This window comes from Lygodium microphyllum, chromosome 8 (assembly GCF_053477565.2).
Source record: "Lygodium microphyllum isolate KBCC chromosome 8, Lygodium_microphyllum_v1.1.10, whole genome shotgun sequence".
Lineage (NCBI taxonomy): Eukaryota > Viridiplantae > Streptophyta > Polypodiopsida > Schizaeales > Lygodiaceae > Lygodium > Lygodium microphyllum.
The window spans coordinates 68,856,065-68,865,946 of record NC_141142.1 but is presented as its reverse complement, the minus strand read 5'-3'; positions in this window follow the sequence as shown (position 1 = coordinate 68,865,946).

Below are 9,882 nucleotides of genomic sequence, written 5' to 3'. Positions count from 1 at the left end.
TACATTCATAAAGTCCTTGAGCACTTCCACATGTAGGACGTAAAGCCTATTGGCTATCCATTGCCTTCTTATGTGAAGGTATCACAAGCTGATTGTCCCCCGCAGACGGAAGAGCAGAGGGCCGAGATGGCCAAGATTCCCTATGCATCTGCAGTGGGTAGTCTTATGTATGCCATGATAGCCACTCGTCCAAATATTGCCTTTGCAGTTGGTGTTGTGGCACGCTATATGGCTACACCTGGCAAGAAGCATTGGGATGCCGTGAAGGGTATCATGAGGCACCTGAAGGGCACTGCAGATATGTGCATATGCTATGGCAGCCAGGATATAGGAGTCATGGGGTACACTGACTTTGATTATGCAGAACATGCAGATAGTAGGAAGTCCACTTCCGGCTATGTATTCAACTATGCTGGAGGTGTTGTTTCTTGGATGTTCAGGGTGCAGAAATGCACGGCCCTTTCTACTACAGAGGCCGAGTATGTTGCAGCCGCTGAGGCTTGCAAGGAGGCCATTTGGTTGGGTCGTTTAGTTGTTGACCTTGGTATTGATGCTATCCCTACATTGCATTCGGATTCTATGAGTGCTATTCAGTTAGCCAAGAATCCGGTCTTCCATGCGAAGATGAAACACATTGAGGTGAGGTATCACTTCATACGTGGGGTCGTTGAGGACAAGTCTGTTGATCTTGTCAAGATCTCGACTGACCAAAATCCTGCAGATCTACTCACGAAAAGCCTCTCTATAGAGCACTTTGCCTTCCTTAAGAGGTTGATGGGCGTGGGATGAGATGACGTCTTTCCTCATCCTGTTGTACATGTGTACATGTTGTACTATCTTTTTTCTTTTTCTTTTCATTCCTCACTGGGGCAGATTCCCTTTAAGTGGAAGGTTGTTGGGGGTAAAGGCGCCTCCGCCCAGCCGCCCGTGTATTACTACACTGACAATTACCGCCACTGCACACTGCAAGTGGCAGACGCCCATCACCGTCACTTTATTCTTTATTCTTTTAGTGACAGTTTGAATAAAGGAAGGCCCGGTCACACATTGTGACTGTTGGAGTTCCCATTTCTAGTCTCTCCCTTTCTTGCTCTTGCTCTCCCGCTATAGCTCTCAAGTCCAACCTTCGATCCATCGCTCCCTTTTAGTTATTACCTAGATATTCCTGGAAGTGGGAGCTTTGAATTTTTTGACTATTTTTCCACCTTAATCTTACCACCCTAGTCTTGTCAAACTACTATATTTATTACGACATTGTTGTAATTACAATTTTTAGCATTGTCTTGGAGAGCATACCTTATACTTTGGTGGTCTATTGCTTGCAGTTGATGGATAGCTCTATTGGTATTTCCTCCTATTTTGCCTTTGTTTGGTTTGAGTTTTGGGGCTGATTTGTAGTCATTTATAGCAACCCATTCTCTTGGACTTTGCATTTCTATACTATCATTATGGTTGATTCTTGTAGCCCATTCTCTTGGACTTTGCATTTCTATATTGCCATTATGGTTGGTTCTTTAAATGATAGTGCTATTACATCCAAGAATACCCAAGAGAGTCGGTACATAAGGCAAGAGTCCCATTGTCTTGGTAAACCAAGCTTAATTTGCATAACAGATCCAAAGTTCTAATGCAAAATATCTAAGTAAATGCATATTTCTAATTTACACAAATGTACACATAATGCATATTTCTAATTTACCCTTTTCTTCTTTCCAATTTACACAAATGTACACATAATTAATAAATCAACAAGCATACGATTTTGTAACCTATGCTTTGACACGAATATTGTAGTGTATGCCTTGCAATGTTCCTATTAAATATTAGTAATACAAAACAACATATAACTACACCCTAATAGTGCCTAAAGACATAAACAACATTGGAAGAAGTCAAAATGGAGCTCAAAACTACCATTTTCAAGGTCCTAAGGTGTCCTAGTTTCAATTTCCCTATTGTTTGCTTTTGCACAAATGCTTGGACATTGTGGATGCTAAGTTGAACTTTAATGAACAAGCTTGTAACCACACAATAAGTAAAAAAGTGCACTATTAAGAAGCATAAATAGGGAGACACCTATTCTAGATTTAGACATAATTATTACCATGTTCTAGACCTCTTTTGCTCGCAAGGATCACATCCATGTGAGCAACTCAATAACCCAAATCTTATATAGTCACTCAATTGTAAAGATGCCTCGGAAGCAATACAAACCAACTAGTAGCATTCCTTGCAAAGACTACAAACCAACCAATCAAGATTCTCTAAATCATTGAGAAATTTTGATAATCAACAACTCTTGCTTCTCCCATCTCAAACTTCTGCTTGAAATAGTGGAAGTGCTCACTGTTGATATATCTATATGTTCATAGAGATACAAGTTTCCTAGAGGTTATAAAGCACTTTGGGGCCACTTGCCTCAGTAGATGTTCATTTGGGATTGATCCTTCCCTCAATGAGTAAGAGGCCTAAGTGATTGAGGATTCTCTACATCTTGTTTATCACTTGCAATTATCTTTTATCACTTGTCAGTGTAAAACAAACATGGGGTTATAGAGCAAACAAATAGCATTTAGGAAGTTAAACAACAAGTATAGTGGCAAAAGATGTCATTAATGAATGCTTCAACTTCAAGAATATCTTTTTACTTGAAAATGTTATTATGGAGGCTTACACTATGAGGACTATTACTTCAAGGTCAACTAAGAAAAATGACCACTAGTATCTCATAAAACTTATTGGAGACTATTGTGCATTTATCCAAGTCCTGCCCACCAATAGCCACTTAGTAGCCCCTAAGTTTTGGATGTGTATTTCCATAGTTTACCTAGCCATTACAACACAATAACTCATAAAGCTCAATGGTTGGATATTTAGATGGAATCCTTGAGGTGCATTCCAAAAGGAGCATTAGAGTCTCCTTCATTTTTGTGTTTTTGGTGGGATCAATGTCAAATATGATAGAATTGAATGCCTTCATTTTGGATACCTCATTGGCCATTTGGATCTTTGTTTAAGAAAAAGTAATTGCATGGGGTGTGCATGAACATTACCTTGAAATAGCTTAATTTAACTAGCTTTCGGAGCGGCAAGCAAGTAACAAGACCCTAAGCATGATCTCTCTATTTGCATGAACTCATTCAAGTGTGCACAAAGACCTGTGAATGAAATACCAAATCGAAAGGAGAGGAAGAAGACTCATGTAAGTAGAAGTGTATTTTACTTGTGAAACAATATCATACTAATTAATATCCATTGTGGACTTTGCTAAGGAACACCCAATGCCCCTAGCAACAAGCATAACATATGCTTCCTTTCACAATCTTCACCTTAGAACTATAGTATAGACCCCTTTTGTCACTCGTATAATGAACTCTAATTAACTCATTGAAATTCATTAATCACCCAAGAGTGCACATCAATTCTTAGAGTTAGTTCATGCATTAATATGAGGAATATGTGACCCTTTAGTGGCTATATTTTTTATGATCACTAACTTTATTATTGCTCATATTATGGTCTTGAAAACTCTTGTGTGGCCAAATAGGTTTTTGTGACTCAATTGCCATCTTTAGCATCATTAGTGTATTTTAATATATATTTCACTTATATTTTAAAATAACTACATTGTGTTGCGTTACTTGATGATTTTCATTAGGTCATTAGCACAAGTTTATGTCTCACTATGCTACTTACCCTCAAGTTGACAATATCTTTGTACTCTCTCTTACTTACAATAGCATGCATTTATGGATGAAATGAGACACAATAGGTATTACAAATTACTAGTACACGTATTTAAATATTACATGGTTTTTAGGTGTTATTTTGATTTCTCATTGATAGATCTTATAGCAAAATTTGGGTATTGTTGAAGTCCCTTTAAATTCTAGTGTTTTTTACTTGTTTAATTGGCACTAGAAAAATTGTGCTCGATGTCTTTTCAATAAATCACTCAATTCCCATAAAGGGTTCAATGTACAAAGACAAGGGGTCTCCTATTTGTAAACTCCGCATTAAAATATTTGTGACATTGGTTTTTGTTGCGATTCCATGCTATACATTTTGTGAAGCTTGGATAAATAATTAATGCTAATGGATGAGAGAAAATTTTTGCAAGAAATGTTATTCTCTCAATATTTATAAATCTTTCTTTTTTTTCCCATTAGACTTGCATACCAAAATGCCTACAACGGGGAGCACCTCCCCTCTAGACATTAACTAGGAAACAACATAGGCATCTCTTGTGGTGGACAACAAGGATAATCTGTGAGCCAAGCAAACAATGGAGCTCAATTGCAGTTGGGATCCTTCTCCTTGAGCCACGCACCAAGGAGGAGGTTCAACCAAGTGTTCAATGAACAAGAGCCCTAACCATAAGAACACTCTATGTGAACATAGGTGTCCCTGCCTATTGAAAACCATGATATGCACCAAGGGAATGTACAAGAGACACACTAGCTAAATTTAATTATATTTTCCTATTCTTTGTTCCCAATCATTAGCAATAATGAGAGAGTCACCCTACACCCCCTCCTATAGCATGGGAAATGAACCTTTCACCTAGTACCAAATACACTTAAAGAATCTACCAAAGCCACTTAGATGTGATTAGACCTACCAAACCACCATCATGGGTTGCTTGCACTAGTAGAGAATTAGTAGAGTACCATATTAGGATTTCTTTTACCTCTGTGTGTGTGTGTGTGTGTGTGTGTGTGTGTGTGTGTGTGTGTGTGTGTGTGTGTGTGTGTGTGTGTGTGTGTGTGTGTGTGTGTGTGTGTGTGTGTGTGTGTGTGTGTGTGTGTGTGTGTGTGTGTGTGTGTGTGTGTGTGTGTGTGTGTGTGTGTGTGTGTGTGTGTGTGTGTGTGTGTGTGTGTGTGTGTGTGTGTGTGTGTGTGTGTGTGTGTGTGTGTGTGTGTGTGTGTGTGTGTGTGTGTGTGTGTGTGTGTGTGTGTGTGTGTGTGTGTGTGTGTGTGTGTGTGTGTGTGTGTGTGTGTGTGTGTAAAGTGCTTATGTGGGAAAGAGGGGTGTGTTTTTTGTGTAGGCATATGTTTGTGGGTGTTTAAAAAGGGCATATCTTAAGAGCTAATGCATCAACTAAATTGCAAAGACTACCTTGGAACATAAGATGGTGAATTCCAACATCAATGTATAACAGGGTAGCTTTAGAAATATTGAAACCCACTTTATAAGAAATAGCCAAGACATAAACATGTTTACAAAGGAGAAGTACTGCTTTTACTTGCAAGCTGAGTAAGCATATTATTTGTAAGGACTAGATAATCAAACTTACATTGCAGGTGTCTACAATAGTACACAGTTGCTATCCTTGTTCACCAACATGAAACAAGTTTACTTTGTTTATGTCCATGGAGCTATTCCAAGAGGGTTTTTCCAAAGCTTTAAGTGTAAAACTATAGCAACTATAGTAGCTAAAGAACAGTTTAAAGTGGTACAAAGCCAAGAATAAGGCTCACTAGCCAAGGAAGCTTGTGTACTTATAAGCCCATGGTCGAGATCTAAGATAGATATAGCTCATATCAACTAAAGAAGCCCGTAGGGGCTTGCTATCTCAAAAACCCAAGAAGAGGGTTTTGTCCTATTAAAGGGAAATTAAACTACTAGTTACTAAAAAGTAAACCAATAGACCACATTTCCAAAAATGGCTTGTGCCTTTATAAGCCATTGGCTTAGAATTGAACTAGCATCAGTTCATTGCCTTCAATAGTAGCCTCCAAGTACAAGGATACAAAGGGACTTGATTATACAATATCCAAGAAAGGGGGTAGTCCCAAAGGGAGATTAGATTATAGGCTAACAGTACCATACATTTCGAAACAATCATTCCAACCAAGGAGTACATTTTGGGAGCAAGTTATGAGACAAATCGAAGAGGAAAATTCAATTAAAACTTAGCCACAAAAAGAAAGAAATGTTTTATTTTAAAAACCAAGTAATAATGCAGGGTAAAGGAAACAAACTTAGGGTACAAGGGGGGTAGTAGCAATAGGATCATTCATTATCAAATAATAAAGCCACATGATACCATTATAAACTAGTGAATTTTAAAGTACATAAGTCCATTAAGTAGTGAAGCATTAGGTCAAGGGATTAAGTAGCTATGAACAAGTGACACATGGAAAGAAATTCAAAACATAGAATAAAAATTTTACGGAAAACATATGAACTAGATTCATTAATTATTACATTACACACAAGTCAAAGGACTAAACCATTGCTGCCAATTCCAAGTAAATGCATAAAGTCTTCAAAGTATACAAATAGTTTGCTTAGAAAGGGCTAGGTAGAGTGACCAAGAAGGTGGACAATCTACCGTCATTGCCCATTAATCATTGAAGGATTATGAACCCTAAAGTAAGGATTATGAATACTAAAGGGAACCATTGAAATAGATTAAGTATTCCTATATATGAAAGAGGGATTAGAGCAAACTAGATAAAGCAAAATTGCAACTAATAGTGCATCAAATGTCACAAGGACCATTAAAAAAGATAGGATCTACACAAAGTTGAATTAAATCAAAATGTAGCAGCATTACTACTATGACTAGAAAAACACTACATTATAAACCAATAATAAACATGGGGGAATGGGATTGAGTAAAATGGTACCATAACATAACTAAGATCCATGAAATAGGTAGGGGAATTTCACATTTTCCCCACCATTAATACAATTAGGATATAGGCGTGGCAAAAAAAACTTCACTGAATGATGGCACAATTAAACAGTAGCTGAATTCATAGAACGCCCAAAAGAGGTTGGATACCTTTCAAATTTATTGTTGATATAAGGGAAAAGAACCACATTTATAAACCATGTGTGCAACAAGGTCATAAACCTACCAACGATTTATGACAAAGGTGGGCTACCATTAGAGTAGAAAAGACGAAAGAATTTGAATATCATGACATAGCCGGATGAAGGGGGTTAGAGAGAACCCACTGAGTAGCAAAGACGAACAAATTTGAATAGCATGACATAGCCAGATGAAAGGGGTTAGAGAGAACCCACTAAGAATCTACAAAGAACCACATAAAATTTGACAAGAGCTAAAGCATATTAGCAAGAGAGGTCTCGCACACAACAGGCTATGAATATCTAGGCCATCAAAGATGATTGCAAGCCAATGCACTAAGAAGTTTGGCCATCAATTGCTAGGTCGTCAAACTATGGGCCATAATCCAGAGGATAGGGAAGCCACCAATAAAATAGGTAGGGACTAAGCAATGAAAACTTGAACCAAAGCACAAGACTCAATAGAAGCATGAGTAGGGGTAGGCATGGTTTTGATGCAAGCAAGGTCATCATCCCAAATGGGACAACCAAAGACAGAAGGGAGGGTAATATTACAAAAAGAAATGTCAGATAGAAAGGGCTAAAAACTCGATGATTTTACATCAAGAAAAGTGTTACAAATGGTATCCAAGGTTAAGGAATATGAAATACGAAGGACTTAAGGAGCCAAGTCACAAGGCTACTAGATAGGAGAGAAAGTTAAGACAAACTTAGCACAACAATAATTTAAAGCAAGGAGACCATAATAAATTAGATGAGGTTTGACTAAAGAGACTAACCTAATTAGGCAAGCATAAACCAAACATAAGATTAAATCTTGCAAGTCACCAATAGGAAGCTTGATTAGTTTGCAAAGATGGTGACATAACCAACATGCATACCAAGAAGTAAAGAGTAAGTGTAAGTGTTATTAAACTTCAAATCAGGGACTTGATCAAAGAAAGAAAATGTAGCATCTAAACAAAGGAAATTTAGGTAAAAGGGGGACTTCAAATTGCATTGATCAAGTTTTTTTTAAAAGTGAATAAGAAAAAAATTAGCATGACAAGACCAATCTAAGCAAGAGTAAACAAGTATAATAAGTTACCGATGAACAAGCAAGTCATAATGTGGGACAACACAAGGAACAACAATTATGAAAGCAAAGTAGATGTTTTGATAACCAAGAACCATATTTTAACTACAATAGATATTTGAGCTAGTAAGAGTGCATCAAAGTGCTACAAAGTAACAACTTTAGTACCATTGTGACCCACTAACGTCTCGTACCTTTTAAAGCTTTGAGCAAGTGGTAGACAAGTGTACAATGGAATGTGTGTATAGTGTGATAGATGGGTGTGAGGTGTGTAAGGGAGTATTTCTTTATGCATTTGTGGATTTGTATGTGAATGGATGAATGTGTGGGGTATGTGGGTGTGAATGAGGTGAATCTGTGTGTTGTACTTCTTATTATATTGTTCCAATTTCTTGCATTATGATGCATCTAACTTATTCCAAGTAGACATGATATCCCCAAAGGTAGTCATCAACCAATTAGAAGCAAACACTTTCTTAAATTGTACCCACATTGACAGTGCTCTTCCTTGTGTCAAAAATGCAAAAATGTGGACCACCAATGCAATGCATTCCCTTCAAAGATGTGGCTGCCATCTCTTAGAGCAAGTTAGAGGTATGGACCCTTACTCCTATGTTGTCGTGCAACCACATGTAAGAGCTATGGCTACTCACTATGGACGTATATTTGCCCCTAATGACCATGGCATTTGAGGTGGAAGAATGGCTCAATTCAATCTTGTTGGTAACTATAATGCTAGATCTATGCTTAGAAAATCATGTATATTGCTACTCATTCAATTGCCATGGATGCTTCTTTCAAATGCTACTTAGTCAATTGGAGCTATTCTAATGTTGCTACTCTCAACATACTTCTTAATTCACTCTTAATATTGAGAAGTATGCTTCTCTACTTTAACCAACTATCAATTCAAATATGTAAATATGTCATCTAGTAATGGAGAAGGATAAACTACCAAGCTCAAAGGATATGCATTCCACACTCGAAAAAGAAGGATAAATTTGATCCTTGTTATGAAGAAAGGATTATGGAACAAGTAAAGAGTCCAGGAGAAGTAGCTCAAGTAGTTGCATGGGAAGTCAAAGAAGATGACAAAGCTCAAGCCATCATCAAAGTGGAATTGGTGATACCTATATCCATCATGTAGATGAATGTGACATAGTAAAGGGGAAGCTCAATCCAAAAGCTCCAAGTTTGAGTTTCTCCTTGAAATTTTTAGATTAAAAATGAAATCCATACCATCTTTTTCATCTCCTTTAACTTATATGAAAGACTTGCTAACCCAACTTGTAGAAATTGAACTAGTAAAAGAAGACATTGTTATTGGTATCGATTAAATCCCTACATAAAGAATCTGATGATGTGATCACTGTTCTTCTCAACATGCCTTCTCTTGAGCTAGTTGAAGTTGAAGCCTCTATTCTAGAATAAAAGAAAATACTAAAAATTAAAGAAAGAAGTCAATGCAACACCTAAGCAAGAGAAAATAGTATATTTCTAGAACAAGAGAAAAGACTAAAGTTCCAAAAGAAATCCAAGTCATCTTTTGTATCTCATTTAAATCACATGAAAGTCTTACTAGCCCAACTTGCAAGAATTGAACTCAAAGTAGAAGAAGACATTGCTATTGGTATCGATTAAATCCCTACTTGAAGAGTATGATGATGTGTTCACTATTCTTCTCAACATGCCCTATCTTGGACTAGTTGAAGTTAAAGCCTCTATTCTACAATAAGAGAAAATACTAAGATTCAAGCAAGAAGTCAATGAAACACCTAAGAAAGAGAGAGACAAGTTCTAGATGAAGAGAAAAGACTAAAGTTCAAGGAAGAAGTTAATGTAACACCTAAGCATGGTGTGAAGCCCTCTATGCCAAATCTAGATTCAATGAGAATGATTTCTTTCCTAGAAAGGGAGCCCAAAAGGGATTTCTTATGGAGACATTTCAGGATAATGATGAAGAAAGAGAGAAGAAAAGGAGGCAA